Below are 20,919 nucleotides of genomic sequence, written 5' to 3'. Positions count from 1 at the left end.
GAACATGGGTGGATTTCCACAAAACATTTGCAGCACAAGGAGATGAAACCAAATTGAGTAGCTGTATTGCAAAAAAAAAAAAAAAAAAAAAAAAAATGTCCAGCTGAACCCAGTCCAACCACACTACAAAAAAACCTTGACCTTGAGACTGATCACTCTTTTGCCTCCCCAACCATAAACACAAAGCCCTCTCTGAAGGGGAAATATGGAACTTTGTACTAGCTAGGACTGCAGAATTCAATATGAAAGTCACACAGATTACAACTCCAAATCAAAAAAAGTTGGGATGGTAGTGAAAATGCAAAAACCCACATAAACACACAATTTGTGATTCTTACATTCCAATTTGACTCAAATCTACAACCCCAATTCCAATGAAGTTGGGACGTTGTGTAAAATGTAAATAAAAACAGAATACAATGATTTGCAAATCATCTTAAACCTATATTCAATTGAATACACCACAAAGACAAGATATTTAATGTTCAAACTGATAAACTTAATTGTTTTTGTGCAAATATTTGCTCATTTTGAAATGGATGCCTGCAACACATTTCGAAAAAGCTGGGGCAGTGGTATGTTTAGCAGTGTTATATCACCTTTCCTTCTAACAACACTCAATAAGTGTTTGGGAACTGAGGACACTAATTGTTGAAGTTTTGTAGGTGGAATTCTTTCCCATTCTTGCTTGATGTACGACTTCAGTTCAACAGTTCGGGGTCTCCATTGTCGTATTTTGCGCTTCATAACGTGTGGCACATTTTCAATGAGCGACAGGTCTGGACTGCAGGCAGGCCAGTCTAGTACCTGCACTCTTACTACGAAGCCACGCTGTTGTAACATGTGCAGAATGTGGCTTGGCATTGTCTTGCTGAAATAAGCAGGGACGTCCCTGAAAAAGACGTTGCTTGGATGGCAGCATCTGTTGCTCCAAAACCTGGATGTACCCTTCAGCAGTGATGGTGCCATCGCAGATGTGTAAGTTGCCCATGCCATGGGTACTAACACCCCCCCATACCATCACAGATGCTGGCTTTTGAACTTTGTGCTGGTAACAATCTGGATGGTCTTTTTCCTCTTTTGTGCAGAGGACACAACATCCATGATTCCAAAAACAACTTGAAATGTGGACTCATTAGACCACAGCACACTTTTCCACTTTGCGTCTGTCCATTTCAAATTACCTCAGGCCTAGTGAAGGCGGCGGCGTTTCTGGATGTTGTTGATGTATGGCTTTCACTTTGCATGGTAGAGTTTTAACTTGCACTTGTAGATGTAGCGACAAACTGTTAACTGACAATGGTTGAAGTGTTCCTGAATTCACGCAGTAAGATCCTTTACACAATGATGTTGGTTTTTAATGCAGTGCCGCCTGAGGGATCGAAGGTCACAGGCATTCAATGTTGGTTTTCGGCCTTTCCGCTTACGTGTAGAAAGTTCTCCAGATCCTCTGAATCTTCTGATTATATTATGGACTGTAGATGATGGAATCCCTAAATTCCTTGCAACTGAACATTGAGAAACATTTTCTTAAACTGTTGGTCTATTTTTTTCATGCAGTTGTTCACAAAGTGGTGATCCTTGCCCCATCTTTGCTTGTTAACGTCTGAGCCTTTTGGCGATGCTCCTGTTATACCCAATCAGTGTCCTCAGTTCTCAAACACTTATTGAGTGTTGTTAGAAGGAATGATTATGTAACACAGTGGCAAACATACAAGTGTCTCAACTTTTTTGAAACGTGCTGCAGGCATCCATTTCAAAATGAGCAAATATTTGCACAAAAATAATAAAGTTTATCAGTTTGAACATTAAATATCTTGTCTTTGTGCTGTATTCAATTGAGCTTGAAGAGGATTTGAAAATCATTGCATTCTGTTTTTATTTACATTTTACACAATGTCCCAACTTCATTGGAATTGGGGTTATACAAGAACAAATACACCAAACAAAAATACAAATGCAACACTTTTGTTTTTGCTCCCATTTTTCATGAACTGAACTAAAACATGTTCTATATACACTAAAGACTTATTTCTCTCAAATACTGTTCACAAATCTGTCTAAATCTGTGTTAGTGAGCCCTTCTCCATTGCCAAGATGATCCATCCCACCTCCCAGGTATGGCATATCAAGATGCTGATTAGACAACCTGATTATTGCACAGGTGTGCCTTAGGCTGGCAACAATAAAAGGCCACATCAACCACTGTATATCACCTTCATTGATTTGACAAAGGCATTCAATAGCATGCCATGCCCACCTCTGTGAAAGATCCCAAATGTCTGGAGAAATTCTTCAAGACGTCAAGACTTCTCCATGATGACATGTCCACCATCGTTGTGGTAAATGGCACAAAATCCTTCAATGTTCAAACTGGGCTGGGGATGGAACTTCAGCACCTGCCTCTTTGGAGGCGGGAGCCAACCATGCGCCACCTCCTGGTACCTCGCAGGGTGCTCCTGGTAAAATTGCCATGCCCGCTGAGTGTAAGCAAAAGCGGCCACACCAGGGAGTGCTCAGCAGCCCACAAAGAAATGAACAAGAGCACTCATTTCCCTGTTGGTGGGGTGAGACTTGCAGGTTGTTATCTATCCTGGTGATGGCCAGCATAGTCCTCTCACTACTGCTGAGGCAGAGTACATTAGGGCTGGTCTGGTAAACCTGCTAGATGGGGATGAGAGGCACCTCGGTTTAGCAAGTCTGGACTTGTGCAGGGCACCTGTCGGGTAACCTGTGCTAACGACTCCTCACTGGACTGGCTCAGGAGAACTATTTCAGCATTTCCTGAGTGGGAGGGCCATGCCTTCCTAGCGAAGAGGGTTCGAGACCTTCCAACACTCAGGAGAGTTTCTGTATTCATTCCTGGTCCCCTGCAGGAGTCTGGGATTGTTTTGCGGAGACTCCAGAGGCAAAATCCAGGCCTTCGCACAGAGGTCTAGTGAGTGCTCCACACCCAACCTCAAGAGGGTGGCAATTTATTTTGCTCAGGGTGGACGAGGACTCTCTGATGTGTCTTGAGGGACTGGAGAAAAGACCCTACTTTGAGTTGAGCCATCTGACTTTCAAAGTCAGCAGCAAAGCCGTCAGTAGGGTATATGATAACTACCTCCTGAGGAGACTGAGATCCTTTGGAGTGAGCAGGCCTCTGCTTAAGACCTTTTACAACTCTGTTGTAGCCTCAGCTCTCCTCTATGCTGTCGTCTGTTGGGCCCCGGGCAGCACAGAGTGGGAGAGAAAGACTGAACAAGCTGGTCAGGAAGTCCAGCTCTGTCCTGGGCTGTCCTCTGGAGTCTCTGGAGGAGGTGGCTGAGAGGAGGGTGTTAACCAAGCTCAAATCCATCATGAACAACTCCTCTCACCCTCTGCACCGGACTGTAGTGGAGCTGACCAGCTCGTTCAGTGACAGACTGAGGCACCTTCAGTGCAAGAAGGAACGATACCGCAGTGAAGCACGGGTGTCCTCGAGGAGGGGTTATATCTCCTCTTTGCTGGTTACTTGTTGTGGACAGCCTTCTCACCGAGTTAAATAATCTCAGACTGTACACCCAAGGGTATGCAGACAATGTAACGGTCTTTATTGAGGGATTCTGTTTGAGGACTGTTTCAGAATTCATACAGAATGCTCTCAGGATAGCAGAGAAGCGTTGTGTGTCCAACAGTTTGTCTGTGAATCCACATAAAATAGTTATGGACCTCTTCACAAATAAGAGAACCAAATTCGGTCTAGTTCTACCAAAACTGGGGAGTACTGAGCTAACACTATTTGAGTTGGTCAAATTCTTAGGTGTTTATTTAGATAATCTTAACTGGAAGAGACACATAACTGAGAAATGCATTAAGGCAATTCTCAGTTTACAAAAGATGGGGAGTTAGTCCCAATGTGATGAGATGGATCTACAATTTGGTGATAAGACCCATGTTAAGTTATGCTGCGATAGTTTGGTGGACCAGAGTGGAGCACAGAGCTGCGAGGGTTATGCTGACTCATGTTCAAAGCGTGGCATGCCTTTGTATCACAAGTGCAGTCAAGACAACACCAACAGCAGCTTTAGAAGTACTTCTGAACTTAGCCCCTCTGGTCCTCTACATTGTTGGAGAGGCAGTCTCTACATCAGGAAGGCTGCACCAGTTGGGCAAGTGGTGAAGACCAGCAGATGCCAGTCATACCTTAATCAGGGAAGGAATATCAGCTGATCTTCCCCTTATTACTTCCCATGTGATAGGGTAGCAAAAAGATATTCTTTTGTGAATAAATTTAGTACAGTGATAACAGGAAGAGAGTCGTGGTCAGACATGGCTGTGAACACAACCTTACATGTACTTGTTTTACAGACAGAGCACTGGTCAGGGGGAAAGCCAGAGCTGGAGTGTTAATACAACACCACGGCCTGACGCAGTGAAAGAGCTTTGCCCTGGGCAGATACACCCATGTCTTTCAGGCAGAGGCGTTTGCTGTCATTCAGTGTGTGGCGCTCCTGATTAACCTCAATTTTAAGGGTAAAAGAGTTTGTAATTACTCAGTCAGGCGTGTATAAGAGCCATTAAGGGGGCACTCTACTCATCAGCTTTGGTGTGGGAGTGTGTCCAGGCACTTAACACTGGGAGACACTAAAGATGTAATTGTAGCATGGGTACCTAGTCACACAGGCATTCCAGGTGATGAGAGAGCAGACCGGTGTCCCCAATCAAATGGCCCCCCCAAAAAGTTGGCCCGCTAAATAAATTTGTTGGTCCAGAGCCCACAGTAGGGGTGCCGCCCTCCAGAACTGGATCAGTAAGCAGCACCCACAAAGGATGGCAATACTTGAGTGACTGCAGGCAGGCAAAACAGCTCGTGGAAAGACCAAACCTAAGGTTTTCCAGGGAGCCAGTTGGCCTGCATAGAAGTATAACAGCTCAGATTTACTCTCACGTCACATTTTTTGTAATCTGCATGTTCTTCTGTATTGATGGAAATTTGTTCATTCACCCACGAGTTTGATCCTACTAATCATATACAAAAGCAGCTTCAAAAGTATATTTTTTTTAAACCAGAGGTCCTGGAGAAAGTGTTGTCACTTTCTATACTTGGGTAGCTGTGTGTCTCCAAAGGAAGACGCCAATGCTGCTATATTGATCTGAGACCTAGACTACCTCCCGCTGCCATTTGAAGACCCTCAAGCAATTCCACCAAGGCTGCGTGAGGAGTATCCTCCTCATCAGACTGGTAGACTACCGTACCAACATCAGCCTCTTAGCTGAAGCAAAGTTCCAGAGCATAGAGTGTGCAATCATCAAGAATTATCTTCGGTGGGTGGGTCATGTGGTTAGGATGGATGACAGCCGACTTCCCAAGCTGATCTATCTTCAACTGAGCAAGAGAAAATGGGCCAGAAGAAATGCCAAAGATCTTTTTTTTTTTTCTCTTCTTTCCCAACGCGGCCGGCCGCGAGCGATGACGGAAGTGGGTCCAGGACACAGGGCCCTGGGGGAGCCAGGAGAAAACGGGCAGAGAGAAGGTACAGGGGCCAGGAAAGGCAGCCCCCGCAGCCACCGGGCTGCGCAGCAAACCAACAGGGGAGCGGCCCGACGGTGCCGGAATGCACCCCCGACAACACCCCCCCAACACAGGGTCACAGGGAGCCACCCCAAACCCGAGGGAAGCACACAGGGCGCCGGCAAGAATTAATTTCGGTGGGTGGGTCATATGGTTAGGATGGATGACAGCCGACTTCCCAAACTGATCTATCTTCAACTGAGCAAGAGAAAATGGGCCAGAAGAAATGCCAAAGATCTTCTGAAGCCCAACCTCAGGAGCTGCTCAGTCAACCTTCACAAATGCCACTTAAAACTTTACTGTGTGACGAAAAAGCCTTGCAAACCTTTTTCAGAAGCAGCATCATCTTCTCTGGGCTTTGAGGCATCTGTGTTTGACCATCACCCAGTGGAAATGTGTATCGTTTTGGAAGAAATGGACACTAACTGCTGCAGACCAAAGTCAAAAAGAACTATCCAGACTGTTACAAGTGCTATCCCAGCAGTCATTAGGTAAAAGGAGGGGTAGAACCTGGACAGGCTGCCAGTTTGTTGCAGGGCTGACACAAACATATTCAGATTTTCACCACCACCTATGGTTAATGTAAAGTGTCCAATTCACCAAACCTGCATGTCTTGGGAAATGGTAAGAAGCCGGACCACCCACAAACATGAGAAGAACATGGAAGCTCATAGTGAAAGGACCAGGTCAGAAGCAAACTTTGGACCATCTCACTGTGAGGAAACAGTGCTAACCATTAAGCCATCATGCTGCCCCCAAATTTGGTAAGTTAGATCTCACCAGCGCAATTCCAGAAGACACCTACACACATGTACCATATGTGATGAACACTGGTGTGAAAATCCAAAGTTTGACTCATGGTGTCACAAAAAACATGACTCATGGATTGTGACTGTCCTGCAACAACACTAGGTTCAGGCTTTTAATGACTTCCTGGACTCAAGTTGTGAAAATGTTCAATTAATAAGGCTATTCACTTATCTCAGTGACACTCATGTCTCTGGCTCCTCAACTGTTGAGATTGCAAAACACCTAGGAACAGTTATGCCCTGTTTACACCGGACTGAGACCTATATAAGAACTACAAGATCATGACATTTTGTCAACGCTCACATGTCTTGGCTGGTCTTCATTGTGATCTGTTATTTGTGTTTACACCAAGCATGCATTGCCACTGAATTGTGTGAGTGACAAATATGTTAATATCCATGCTCATTGATGCAACCCCATGCAGAGTCAACTGAGAGTCTATTATGACCCATAGGATCAAGTTCAGAGTGAGTTGAGATGAGAGAGTTTATCAAGACCGTTTGAGACCCATATATCTCCTAACTGGTCACGCAACTTGTGCGAGTGTTTTAAACAGTTCAATACAGTCGCATACCTGTTGGAGACAGATGGGGAGTGGTGGAGAGTGATGGCAAACAAGAGGGATCTTTTTTCCAACCATGGAGACCCCATTGTAACCAGCCTGCAACCCCGGTGGGAGTCAATAAGAGTGATGGCGAGCAGAGGCTGTTTTTCGATCGCAACTCAGTCGTGGACGTGTAAACAGGGTGTTAATGAAGTCATGAAGTCGCTGGACAGAGGTGTTTGACTATGCAGATATCTTTGCAGGAAAATGAAGGTCAACATCTTGAGGGTCCTGGTGCTTTCTGTCTTATTTCATGGTTTTAAGACTTTGACGTTATCCAGTGACCTAAGGCAACGACTGGATAACATGTCTTTTGTACTAGGTCTCTTAGGAGCATTCTTGAGTACCGCTGGAATGACTCTGTATCAAATGAGGTTTTATGCAGGGAGACTAAAATGAGGAGTATCACTTGCATTGTGAGGGAGCATCAGCTTCAATATTTTAGCCATGTGACACATATCTCGATTAGGGATGCACAAATCGATAATTTTTCCACTTCCGATCCAATACTTTTCTGATCCGATACCAAAGCTCTGTTTGCTTTAATATTATGATTATTGTTGATTTTATGAGCATTTGTTTTTAAAAAGGAGACCTGAAAGTTCAGCTACAATTTGCCAGAAGATGTATCTAAGATAAAAGCCTAGATTTGATGTTTTGGTGAAAGAATTAAGTACTTTTAATTTTTTAAAGACTTTTATAGCCTTAGTTTTATAGACTCAAAGAGAAAAGACAGCACACTCTCTCTTTGTCTGTTTCTGACTGTTAATTTCAATTCAGTTTATTCAATTTATGCCATGCCAACTCGCAACAACATTGTCTCAAGGTGCCTCACATAAAAACAATTTAAAAACAGATAAAAAAAAAGAATTAAAAGACTAAAAAGCACAATTTAAAATACATGATTAAATAAAAGAAATAAAAAGCAAATGGCACAAAAATTTTAATGGAATAAAATGCTAATCATAGGCATGGGAAAACAAGTACATTTTGAGCCTAGACTTAAAAATGTCCACAGAATCAGACTGCCTCAGTGCCACAGGGAGACTGTTCCACAGAGCAGGAGCCTGGTAAGAGAAGGCTCTTTGACCCGCTGACTTTTTTTTCACCCTAGGAACACAAAGTAGTCCCACATCCTGTGAACGCAGAGCCAAGGCTGGTATGTAGGGTTTCACCAAATCGGCCAGGTAGCAGGCACCAATCCGTGAACAATTTTGTAGGTCAGCAGCAAAACCTTAAAATCTGCTCTCACAGAGACAGGAAGCCAATGAAGAGATGCCAGAATGGGGGTAACATAGCTGAACCTTCTGTTTTGTTTCATAAGTCTGGCAACAGCATTCTGAACCAGGTTTTGACCCCTAATGCTAGACTGCGGTAACCCTGAAAATAGGACATTACAATAATCCAATCTAGAAGAAACAAAAGCATGAATCAGGGTCTGAGCATCAGCCACAGGCCGGATGGGGTTAATCTTCACTATAATTCCCAGATGGAAGAAAGGAGTCCTCATAATGTCTCTAATGGGGCGATCAAAGTACAACGTAGGATCAAAAATTACCCCAAGGTTCCTCACTTTGTCCGTATGATGTAAAACACACTAGCTGGTCAAATTGATGCTGATGCCTTGCTGGACCAAGAACCATTATTTCACTCTTAGAGTTTAGAAGAAGGAAGTTACTAGACATCCAACTTCTCACTGATGCAAGGCAATCTTCCAAATATTGTAAGTGAATGAGATTACCAGCAGTTATCGGCATGTACAATTGAGTATCATCAGCATAGCAATGAAAGGCAATCCCAAAACACCGCAATATGTTCCCAAGGGGTGCGAAATAAAGGGAGAAAAGCAGGGGGCCTAAGACTGATTCCTGTGGAAACCCAAACTTCATGTCACTAAGATTAGAGGTAGTGTTATTATACGAAACACAATGAGTAGGACTGGACAGATATGATGTCAACCACGCAAAGGCACTTCCAGTAATCCCAAAATGGCTCTCCAGCCTATAAAGTAAAACACAAAGATCGAACAGCACCAAAACCATAGTGGGGTCTGAGTCCATTGCTCGCAGAAAGTCATTCACTACTTTAGTGAGCGCTGTCTCTGTGGAGTGATATTTTGTAAAAGTGGACTGCTATGGCTCAAAAAGATGGTTCCCAGTAAGGTAGTCCACAAGCTGCCATAAAAAAAAACTTTTTTTCAATACACTAGGTCAAGATTAGATTTCTTAAGTAATGGCTTAATCACTGCAGATTTGAAACATTTAGGAACAGATCCAGAAGTTAGTGAGAGATTAACAATTTTCAGCACAGTCGACCCAACAGTGGGCCACAGGTCCTTAAACAGTTTTGTTGGTATGGGATCAAATAAACAGGTAGTGCTTTTTGTAGATGTCATGAGTTTCATCAACTCACCCAGTGAGATAGTATCAAATTCTGTAAATCTTGGTAACACCTCAGTGGTAGCACTCACCTCCATAGCAGGGTGCAATGGCTGAGCCAAGACATGCTGAGATATGTTTAACCTAATGTCTTCTATTTTCTTCTCGAAATAATCTAGGACGTCCCGTGCTGAAAAAGGAGATCAACTGGAGACCAAATGGCTGTCCATGAGAACTGCAACCGTGTCAAATAAAAACTCAGTTATGCTTGTTTTTGTTGATCAAATCAGAATAGGCCCACTTTGTAGCCAATAGTGCATGTTTATAATCCAAGATAGCATCATGCCACGCAAGAGGGAACATATCTAATTTGGAACCATGCCATTTCCGTTCCAAACCTCTGGCCTTCTGCCTGAGGTCATGCAAGTAACCACTGAACAAAGGCGACTCTGCCTTGGAAAGGTGTGGCCTTAATAGAGGAGGTGCAATCTTATCAAGTTCGGTTTATGCGCTGATTTTAAACTATCTACTGATTGAGCATTCTCCAAACCGTCATAGTTGAGGGTTTAATACCTCCCCACAGTAACAGACAAGGTTATTTGCTCCACTAAACGCAGTAACGTCAATGTAAACCTAATAAGTGAGTGATCAGAGACCACCGATGCAAGAGGCAATATGTCGATATTCGTGACAACAAAATCCAGGGTGTTACCACTAATCTCTCTACTGTATTTCTACAGCAAAATTCCTTTTCACAGAACGAAGTGTCTGAAGCAGAATTTTAAAGTAGATAGTCATGTCTAGACTTTGTTTCTGCTCCTGAAAATTGGCATCTTTTGGCCTGCAAAAGTGCATCAATATCCGGTGTCATGTTCTAACTAGCAGCCAATTACAGAATGTCATTTAAGTGCTTGTGTGTGAGCCTTGAGCGCAATCTAATAGCCAAGTGGCCACTGTGTGTGTGTGTGTGTGTATTAGGGTGCCATTCAAACATAAAGTTCCTAATTTTTATTGTCTCAATGAAAAGAAAAAAGCTGACAAATTGTGGATGTATTATAATAATATTTACTGGTAGCGCAACAGCTTCAAAGTTTTGTAATTTTTTGAAAACTTCGGATAACAGTTGTTTTAACAAACTTAAGAATATTGTAGAAATACTTAAAATGAAGCCTAGCAGTTAAGAACGTAAGTGATTTTTGAACAAAAACAGATGAACACAAAAAATGACTGAAAATGTCAATGTGCAGTGCAGCAAAAAAAACTTTTAAAAGTGCAATGCAATGTCCAGAGAATGACTTTACTGCAGCTTTAGCAATAGCTTCATTTGCAGTGTTGTATAAAGTACCGGAAAAATCACACTTAAGTAAAAGTACAGATACCCATTAAAAAAATGACTTTGGTAGAAGTTCAAGTCACTGACTGAAATGCTACTCAAGTAAAAGTCTTAAAGTACCTAGTATTTATTGTACTTAAGTATGACAAGTAATGTACAAATAAATGTTAATAATCAAAAACTGACTTTTTTTTTTTATAAAATTTTATCTAGGCTTGTAAATGACTGGTAGTATTAGTCAAAATTCTGAAAATTGTGCCCATCACACAAAAACACTTCAGAAACAAGGTTTCAAAACCAAAACGAGAGTAGGCTACTCACTAGGTGTTCACAGGAAACAGTTATTTTTTTATATATGTATTTATTTATTTTCATTGTTACATGGTTTTATCTTTTCTGTTGTGTTTTGTTTCATTAGGTTCTTTTTGTCTTTCTCTAAAATTGTATTGTAACATTATTAGTCTATTATTATTGACTATTATTGTCTATTATGTAGACTATTATTGTTGTTGCTATAATATATGAATAAAAATAAATTAAAATTACAATTTGACTCTTTTACATCAATTATACAGAAAACAAATCAACACAAACGTGCTGATGCGAACAGCTTACTGCTAACTTTAACACTGAAAACGCCATAGACATGCTAACGTGTTAGCATCGGTCCCGTTTTTAAGTTATAATAGACTATCAACTGTTTCAGAAGACCATAACAGGTCGGTTTAACATAAAAATATTAAATATTACTCAGACATATGCTCTTCAGGGTTTTAGCTGGAAAAAATTAGGATAAAGCAAAATAAAATCCACGAATCGTAGACTGAAGAACTGCTTCGACCTGCGAATCACTGCTTCGATTGATTCAAGGTTCAAAGCAAAGCCGCGCTGCAGAAAAGTTGATTACAGACCCGCTGCAGGTCTGTAATCAATGCAGAGAAATGATCATTTTCCTGACAAACACCCCCCAAGTGCGCAACTGCAAAAAAGCCTACCGGACATGCCTCATGACAAACAGGCCTGACTTCGTTGCAGTCACTAGTAATCAGTGGTGTCTGTGGGGGAAAACACGACTTTTTTCGTGTGTGTGTGTTTTTTTTTTTTTTGTAACGAGTAACAGCATGGCGCACAGAAAATGTATCGGAGTAGAAGTATGCAATTAAGGTCGGAAATGTAGTGAAGTAAAAGTGAAAGTAAGCTGAATTAAAAAAAACTCAAGTAAAGTAAAGTACAAAGTGTCCCAAAACATACTTAAGCACAGTAGTGAAGTATTTTTACTTTGTTACTATACAACATTGTTCAATTGTCCTCTTGTAGCTGTCCAGCTCATGCAGTAGCTGCAGATCATTTTGTGGAGCAGATGACACACACACATGCATGTGAACCAAGTAGACCTTAATCATAAATGTGTTCAAATAGCCAAGAAACGAGAGTTTACGTGCAGTCAGTCGGAACTGGGAATGAAAGATGTGAGCTTGCCATCATCTAGCTCGATGGAATGCCCTAGGAGCCTGAATGTGTAGATCACCATCGCAGTCAGCTCCCAGAACAGCAGTGACAAGTACAGGAGCTCACAGTAATCATCTCAGTTTAATTTATTTCATGTACGAGCGCCAAATCACAACAAAGCTGCCTCAAGGCGCTTCACATGAGTAAGGTCTTACATTTGGAGGCGTTTCCTCCCACATTTAAAGACATGCAGGTTAGGTGAATTGGAAACTGAATAACTGTCCAGGTTTCCTTGCAAAAGAGGTCTTGATCTTAATGGGACTAACTTGACTACATAAAGACTAAATTAAAAGTAAAATAAAATAAAGTGAAATCCTCAGTCAGAATCTGGACACGAAATGCCTCCAAAATTCAGTGGAGTCTTCCATGCCCTAATACAGAGGACAATAACTCAAGACCTGGATGGCCGGTGTCCTGCACCTTTCAGATGTGTCCCTGGTCCAACACATGGGAATCAAATCAGTATGCAGTCAAGATCTCCAGAGTGCTGCTAATGACCTCATTAACTGACTCGGGTGTGTTGAAGCAGTGACACATCTAAAAGTTGCAGGACACCAGCCCTCGAGGACTGGAGTTTAAGACCCATGCCCTAATATCTATCTGTGGTACAAATTTAGTGAGAATCCGTCAGCAGTGCTGACATAATGCTTCGAAGCCTATATAAAGTGAACTCGATTCAGAATCTGGATCACCTCCAAAATTTAATGGCCTAATATGTATCTGTGCTGAAAACGTCATAAAAATATGTGCAGCAGTTTTGACGTAATCCTACTAAAAGTCTCAAAGCCTATATAAAGTGAAACATGATTCAGAATCTGGATCAAGTTTCCCGGAAGGCCACACGGCAAAGCTGCAGCTGCTTCCACTCTCACAGTGCCTCAAGTCGGATGATGGACTGTTTCAAAGTCTGGCGTACATAAACAATCAAATGTATATGTGCAGTTGTTTTAATTCTGATATGTGCCATTATTACGTTCAACTAGTAATAACTGTGGATTAACTGCTGTATTTTGTCTGAGGCAATTGGATGTGAAGATAATTTCGCTGCACTCGTAATGACAATAAATCATCATTCATTAATTCAAGTGAAATCTTGATCCAGAATACAGACGCCTCCAAAATTTAATGGATTCTTCCATGCCCTAATATCTATAGTTGTATGTAAAAGTTTGGGCACCCCTGGTGATTTCCTTGATTTTCCTTTATAAATCATTGGTTGTTTGGATAGCAATTTCAGTTGAATATATCACATTGCAGACAAACAGTGATATTTGAGAAGTGAAATGAAGGTTATAGGATTTACAGAAAGAAAGTGTGCAATAATTCTTTAAACAAAATTAGGCAGGTGCATAAATTTGGGCACCCCAACAGAAAAAAATACATCAATATTTAGTAGATCCTCCTTTTGCAGAAATAACAGCCTCTAAATGCTTCCTATAGCTTCCAATGAGAGTCTGGATTCTGGTTGAAGATATTTTGGACCATTCTTCTTTACAAAACATCTCAGGTTTGTTGGTTTCCGAGCATGGACAGCCCGCTTAAAATCACACCACAGATTTTCAATAATATTCAGGTCTGGGGACTGAGATGGCCATTCCAGAATGTTGTACTTGCTCCTCTGCATGAATGCCTTAGTAGATTTTGAGCAGTGTTGTCTTGTTGAAAGATCCAGCCCCGGCACAACTTCAACTTTGTCACCGATTCTTGAACATTGTTCTCAAGAATCTGCTGATATTGACTAGAATCCATGTGACCCTCAACTGTAACAAGATTCCCAGTACCATGCATACCACCCCTTGTTATGTCCAAATAACTCAATTTTAGTTTCATCAGTCCACAGCACCTTATTCCAAAATGAAGCTGGCTTGTCCCAAATGTGCTTATACCTCAAGCAGCGGTTTGTGGAGTGTACGCAGAAAAGGCTTCCTCTGCATTACAGCATCATACAGCAGCTTCTTGTGCAAAGTGCGCTGTATAGTTGAACGATGCACAGAGACACAATCTGCAGCAGATCATGTTGTAGGTCTTTGGAGCAGGTCTGTGGGTTGACTATGACTGTTCTCACTATTCTTCGCTTCAACGTATCTGAGATTTTTCTTGGCCTGCCACTTCGGGCCTTAGCTAGTACTGTGCCTGTGGTCTTCCATTTCCTCACTGTGTTCCTCACAGTGGAAACTGACAGCTGAAATCTCTGAGATAGCTTTTTGTATCCTTCCCCTAAACCACTGGCGGCTCCAGAGTTTTTTTTCTGCAGGTGCTATGGGACTTCACTTCTTTCCATTTCCCCTCATGGATGTTTGGGCAGCAAAAACCAAACCATTTCGGCAACTTGAAATGAAACTCACTGCAGTAAGATGTCATCATTGATGCTGGAAAAACTCGTCCATGCCTTTGTCTCCTCTAGGCTTGACAACAGCAACTCCTTGCTCTTTGGAATCTCTGGAAAAAACCTTCAAAGGCTCCAATACATCCACAACTCCTTGCTCTTTGGAATCTCTGGAAAAAAACCTTCAAAGGCTCCAATACATCCAAAACAGTGCAGATAGCATTCTGATAACTGTATGTAAACAGGAGCACATTACACTGATTCTCCATAACCTTTACTGGCTCCCCATCACCTACATAATCTATTTTAAGACTGCTTTCATCAACCACCAATGCATCCATGGCAGTGCCACCCACATACAGTAGTGTTCAGAATAATAGTAGTGCTATGTGACTAAAAAGATTAATCCAGGTTTTGAGTATATTTCTTATTGTTACATGGGAAACAAGGTACCAGTAGATTCAGTAGATTCTCACAAATCCAACAAGACCAAGCATTCATGATATGCACACTCTTAAGGCTATGAAATTGGGCTATTAGTAAAAAAAAAAAAAAAAAAAAAAAAGTAGAAAAGGGGGTGTTCACAATAGTAGTGTGGCATTCAGTCAGTCAGTTTGTCAATTTTGTGGAACAAACAGGTGTGAATCAGGTGTCCCCTATTTAAGGATGAAGCCAGCACCTGTTGAACATGCTTTTCTCTTTGAAAGCCTGAAGAAAATGGGACGTTCAAGACATTGTTCAGAAGAACAGCGTAGTTTGATTAAAAAGTTGATTGGAGAGGGGAAACTTATATGCAGGTGCAAAAAGTATAGCCTGTTCATCTACAATGATGTCCAATGCTTTAAAATGGACAAAATAACCAGAGACACGTGGAAGAAAATGGAAAACAACCATCAAAATGGATAGAAGAATAACCAGAATGGCAAAGGCTCACCCACTGATCAGCTCCAGGATGATCAAAGACAGTCTGGAGTTACCTGTAAGTGCTGTGACAGTTAGAAGACCCCTGGGTGAAGCTAATTTATTTGCAAGAATCCCCCGCAAAGTCCCTCTGTTAAATAAAAGACGTGCAGAAGAGGTTACAATTTGCCAAAGAACACGTCAACTGGCCTAAAGAGAAATGGAGGAATATTTTGTGGACTGATGAGAGTAAAATTGTTCTTTTTCTCTTTCCCAAATAAGAAACCCTGGATGACCAGCCAGGTCCGCTCACTCCTCAGGGCCCACAACGCTGCCTTCAGGTCAGGTGACAGAGCTCTGTATAGTGCTGCCAGAGCTGACCTGAAGAGAGGAGTAAAAAGAGCAAAGGCGGACCACAGGATGCAGATAGAGTCCCATCTGCCTAGCAACAATGCACGGAGGGTGTGGCAGGGAATACATGACATCACAAACTTCCGGGGTTGTGATGCTGCAACAGCGGACCACTGGCAGAGGAGCTAAACGGCTTCTTTGCTCGGTTCGTATCGTCCCAGCTGCACTCACCTGCTCCTGCCCTCCCCCCGCCCCCACCTGTTTCCACACCACTCCACTCACTGTAAAAGAGCATGATGTCAGGTGAGTGCTCCTTGCAGTGAACCCCAGGAAAGCTGCTGGCCCAGACAGAGTACCTGGCAAGGAGCTCAGAGCGTGTGCCAACCAGCTTGCCCCCACCTTCACCAGGATATTCAACCTCTCCTTGGACCAAGCAGTCATCCATCCTGCCTGAAAACCTCCACCATAATCCCGGTGCCGAAGAAGTCTCCCATCACCAGCCTGAATGATTACCGCCCGGTGGCCCTCACTCCGGTAATCATGAAGTGCTTTGAGAGACTGGTTCTTCAGCACATCAAGGACCACCTCCCCCAAGACCTCGACCCTCACCAGTTTGCATGTAGGGCAAACAGATCCACAGAGGATGCCATCGCCATAGCTCTCCACTCTGCTCTAAACCACCTGGAGCAGCCACAGAGCTACGTCCGAATGCTCTTTGTGGATTATAGTTCTGCCTTCAACACAATAATCCCAGATAGACTTACCACAAAACTGGTCACTCTTGGCTTCCACCCTCTCACATGCACCTGGATTAAAGACTTTCTTTCCAACCGTCCCCAGACTGTGAGACTCGGCCCTCACCTCTCCTCCACCCGCACGCTGAGCATCGGCTCTCCACAGGGCTGCATGCTGAGCCCCCTCCTCTACTGCGTCTACACCTACGACTGCAGACCGGCCCACAAGAACAACCTTATCATCAAGTTTGCAGACGATACCACAGTGGTCGGTCTCATCTCCGGAGGTGATGAGGCTGCCTACAGAGAGGAGATCCGGCAGCCGGCAGCCTGGTGCTCAGAGAACAACCTCGCTCTGAACACTAGGAAGACCAGAGAAATCATCACTGACTTCAGGAAAAACCGCACTGACCCTGCCCCCCTTCTCATCAATGGCGAGCGTGTGGAAAGGGTCCACACCTTCAGTTATCTCGGCATTCTCATCTCAGACTGCATCTCCTGGTCCAACAACATCTCCTCTATCCTCAAGAAGGCTCAGGAGTGGCTACACTTCCTGAGAGTCCTCAGGAAGTACAACCTCAACACCGACCTGCTGCTGGCCTTCTACCGCTCATCCATTGAGAGCCTGCTGACATACTACATCACAGTATGGTTTGGCAGCTCCACCGCTGCTGACAGGGAGAGAATGCAGAGGGTTGTTAAGGCAGCACAGAAGGTCATCCGCCGGCCTCTACCCTCCCTGTTGGACATTTACACCTCCCGCTGCCTCAGCAGAGCCAAAGCGATCTCCAAAGACTGCTTTCACTCTGGCTCTGCCCTGTTTGACCTGATGCCCTCAGGGAGGCGCTACAGGCTCACAAGTACAAAAACAAACAGACTGAAAAACAGTTTCTTCCCCAACGCCATAACCACACTGAACTCTATCATGCACTGATCCTCCTCGTGCAATCTTAACCATGTGCAATAACCCAATCACCCATGGACATTATACACTTCTGTGCAATATATTTATATCCTAGCTGCACCTAGCACTAGTGTCAATTGTATATATATATATATATATATATATTTTCCTACATTGTTGAATTTTTCTTTATATCTTTTTTATACATACTCTTGCACTATTTTTTATCTCTTTTTTGCACTATTTTTATGCTATTTTATTGCACTGCAGCTGAATGGCCCTAATCTCATTGTACCAATGTATAATGACAATAAAAGACATTCTGATTCTGATTTTTGGGTTCAAGGGCCACAGACAGTTTGTGAGACGACCCCCAAACTCTGAATTCAAGCCACAGTTCACAGTGAAGACAGTGAAGCATCATGATATGGGCATGTTTCTCCTACTATGGTGTTGGGCCTATATATCGCATACCAGGTATCATGGATCAGTTTGGATATGTCAAAATACTTGAAGAGGTCATGTTGCCTTATGCTGAAGAGGACATGCCCTTGAAATGGGTGTTTCAACAAGACAATGACCCCAAGCACACTAGTAAACCAGCAAAATCTTGGTTACAAAATTAATGCCTCGCAGATGTGAAGAAATCATGAAAAACTGTGGTTATACAACTAAATACTAGTTTAGTGATTCACAGGACTGCTAAAAAAGCAGTTTGAACATAATTTTGAGTTTGTAGCATCAACAGCAGATGCTACTATTATTGTGAACACCCCCTTTTCTACTTTTTTTTTTTACTAATAGCCCAATTTCATAGCCTTAGGAGTGTGCATATCATGAATGCTTGGTCTTGTTGGATTTGTGAGAATCTACTGGTACCTTGTTTCCCATGTAACAATAAGAAATATACTCAAAACCTGGATTAATATTTTTAGTCACATAGCACTACTATTATTCTGAACACTACTGTACCTCAAAAACCTCACTCTCAAACATCCTCCTGTTCCCTCTGTTTATACAACACTAATCTTCTCCGTCACCCTCCCACCAAGCTTCAAATCGTTGGCGACACGGCCTTCTGTTCAGCTGCCCCTCATATTTGGAAAGCCTTCTTTGACCATCTGAGGGCTCCACAAACTGTGGAAGCTTTAAAAAAAAAACCCTCAAGACATACCTGTTTAGACAGGCCTCTCACAGGTCTCAATAATTTGAATCTGTTGCATCTTAGTCTTTTTATTCTATTTTATTATTCTATTTTGGTTTTATTGTATTCTTGTGACTGTTTTTATCTTAAGAGTTTCTGTTTTTATTCTCTTATCGGTTTTATTTTTTTCCTGTAGCACTTTGAGATTTTTATTAATGAAAGGTGCATTATAAATGAAATTTATTATTATTATCATGGCACTGTTGAACGTGATGTCATTGAACGCCATGTTACACTGATTTTGTGTAAAGCAATCAGTTCTGTTGATGAATGTGCAGCTGAGAAACTCACCCAGAGCAAACAGACGCTGAGGAGCTTCTTTAAAAACTGCTGAAAAAAGAAACCCTTAAAAACCCCTTAACAAGTAGCTTCCATCATAACAAATTAAGTTGATGCATTTCCAGATGTGTGTCATGTGGAGAACAGTTTTTATCTGTGATGATGAATCCTGGCAACAGGTCAGATTAAAAGACTTTATTTAATCCGTGAGCCATCTTCTAAAGTTTTAGCTTTTGTTGTTTGCCCCACGTCTTCTTCCTCATTTTTTGTAGAAGAGTTACAGCGCTACATACAGGCCAGGCATGTGTACTACAGCATTTTCATGCAGTTTCACTGGATCTGAGAAAATGAAGCTATTTATTGAATGGAACACTTTTTGAAAATGACAAAAAGAAAGATTGTATAGCAGAAGTTCAGTTTCAGTGTAGACAAGGCCTTAAAAACATGGGATGAAATTAAATTAAAATAATGAGGAATTATTTTCGCGGGGTGCTACGACAAATCCAGGGGGAGCTCTAGCACCACCTAGCGCCCCCTGTCGCCACCCATGCCCTAAACCATGATGCTAAACAATCTGTTTACAGGTCATTTGAGAGTTGTTTAGAGGTTCCCATGTTGCCACTCATTAGAAGAGATGCAAAGAGGGGAAACATTTGCAAATGGCCACCTTAAATACCCTTTCTCATGATTGGATTCACCTGTGTAAGGAGGTCAAGGGTCAGTGAGCTTACCAAACCAATTTTGTGTCCCAATAACTAGTGATAAATGTATTCAAATCAATAAAATGGCAAGGGTGCCCAAATTTATGCACCTGCCTAATTTTGTTTAAATAATTATTGCACACTTTCTGTAAATACCAGAAACTTAATTTCACTTCTCAATTAGTGTGTTTGTTTGCTATATGATATATTTAACTGAAATTTCTGATCCAGACACCCAATGATTTATTAAGGAAAATCATAAAAATTATCAGGGGTGCCCAAACTTTTGCATACAACTGCATCTGTGGTGAAAATTTGGTGAGAATCTATGAAGTAGTTTTGATGTAATCCTTCAAAGCCTATATAAAGTGAAATGTTGATCCAGAATCTGGATACAGATCCAGATCACTTCCAAAATTCAGTGGAGTCTTCCAAAATTTAATAATCTTCCATGGCTTAATATGGTGTGATGAGAATTTCGTCCATCGGTGTAGTAGTTCTGACATAATCCTGCTAACAGTAATCCCTCAATGACTATATAAAGTGAAACTTGATCAAAAATCTGGATCAGATCACCTCCAAAATTCAGCGGAGTCTTCCATGGCCTAATTAATATCTATCTGTGGTGCAAAATTGGTGAGAATCCGTGAGGCAGTTTTGACACAATCCTTCAAAGCCTATATAAAGTGAAATCCTGAGCAAGAATGTGGATACGGATCACCTCCAAAATTCAGTGGAGTCTTCCATGCCCTAATATCTATCTGTGGTGCAAATCTGGTGCGAATCCATGAAGTAGTTTTGAGGTAATACTTTCAACCCTATAAAGTGAAACTTGATCCAGAATGTCGATCGCCTCCAAAATTTAACAGAGTTTTCCACAGTATAATATGTATCTGTGGTGAAACTTTGCTGAGAATCAGTTTTGACATAATCCTTCAAAGCCCATATAAAGTGAAATCCTGAGCCAGAATACAGATCACCTTCAAAAGTCAGTGGAGTCTTCCTTGGCCTAATACTGTGTGGTGAAAATGTAGTCAAAATCGGTGCAGTAGTTTTGATGTAATCCTGCTAACAGTAATCCTTAAAGTCTATAAAGTGAAACTTGATTGAGAATCCACATCACCTCCAAAATTTACTGGAGCCTTCCATGACATAATATCTATCTGTGGTGAAAACTTCATCAAAATCCGTGCAGTAGTTCTGACATAATCCTGCTGACAGACAAATAAATAAATGCAGATTACTTTATTATGTCCTTGGTGCATGTAATAATAATAATAAAGGATTATTAACTGAAAGAGGTCTGTATGGAAAAATATCACAATGACATGTTGACAGTATGGAAAACAG

General features: G+C 42.0%; 1 protein-coding gene across 1 annotated transcript in view; it reads right to left on the bottom strand.

Moving 5' to 3' along the window:
- The window catches only part of atg3 (autophagy related 3), a 77,504-nt gene that overhangs the window by 40,626 nt on the left and 15,959 nt on the right, over positions 1-20,919 (bottom strand). The gene's annotated exons all lie outside the window — the stretch shown is intronic.

This window comes from Thalassophryne amazonica, chromosome 1, assembly GCF_902500255.1.
Source record: "Thalassophryne amazonica chromosome 1, fThaAma1.1, whole genome shotgun sequence".
NCBI classification, from domain to species: Eukaryota; Metazoa; Chordata; class Actinopteri; order Batrachoidiformes; family Batrachoididae; genus Thalassophryne; species Thalassophryne amazonica.
Note: the sequence above shows the minus strand (reverse complement) of the source record. Positions and strands in the feature narration are given on the sequence as shown.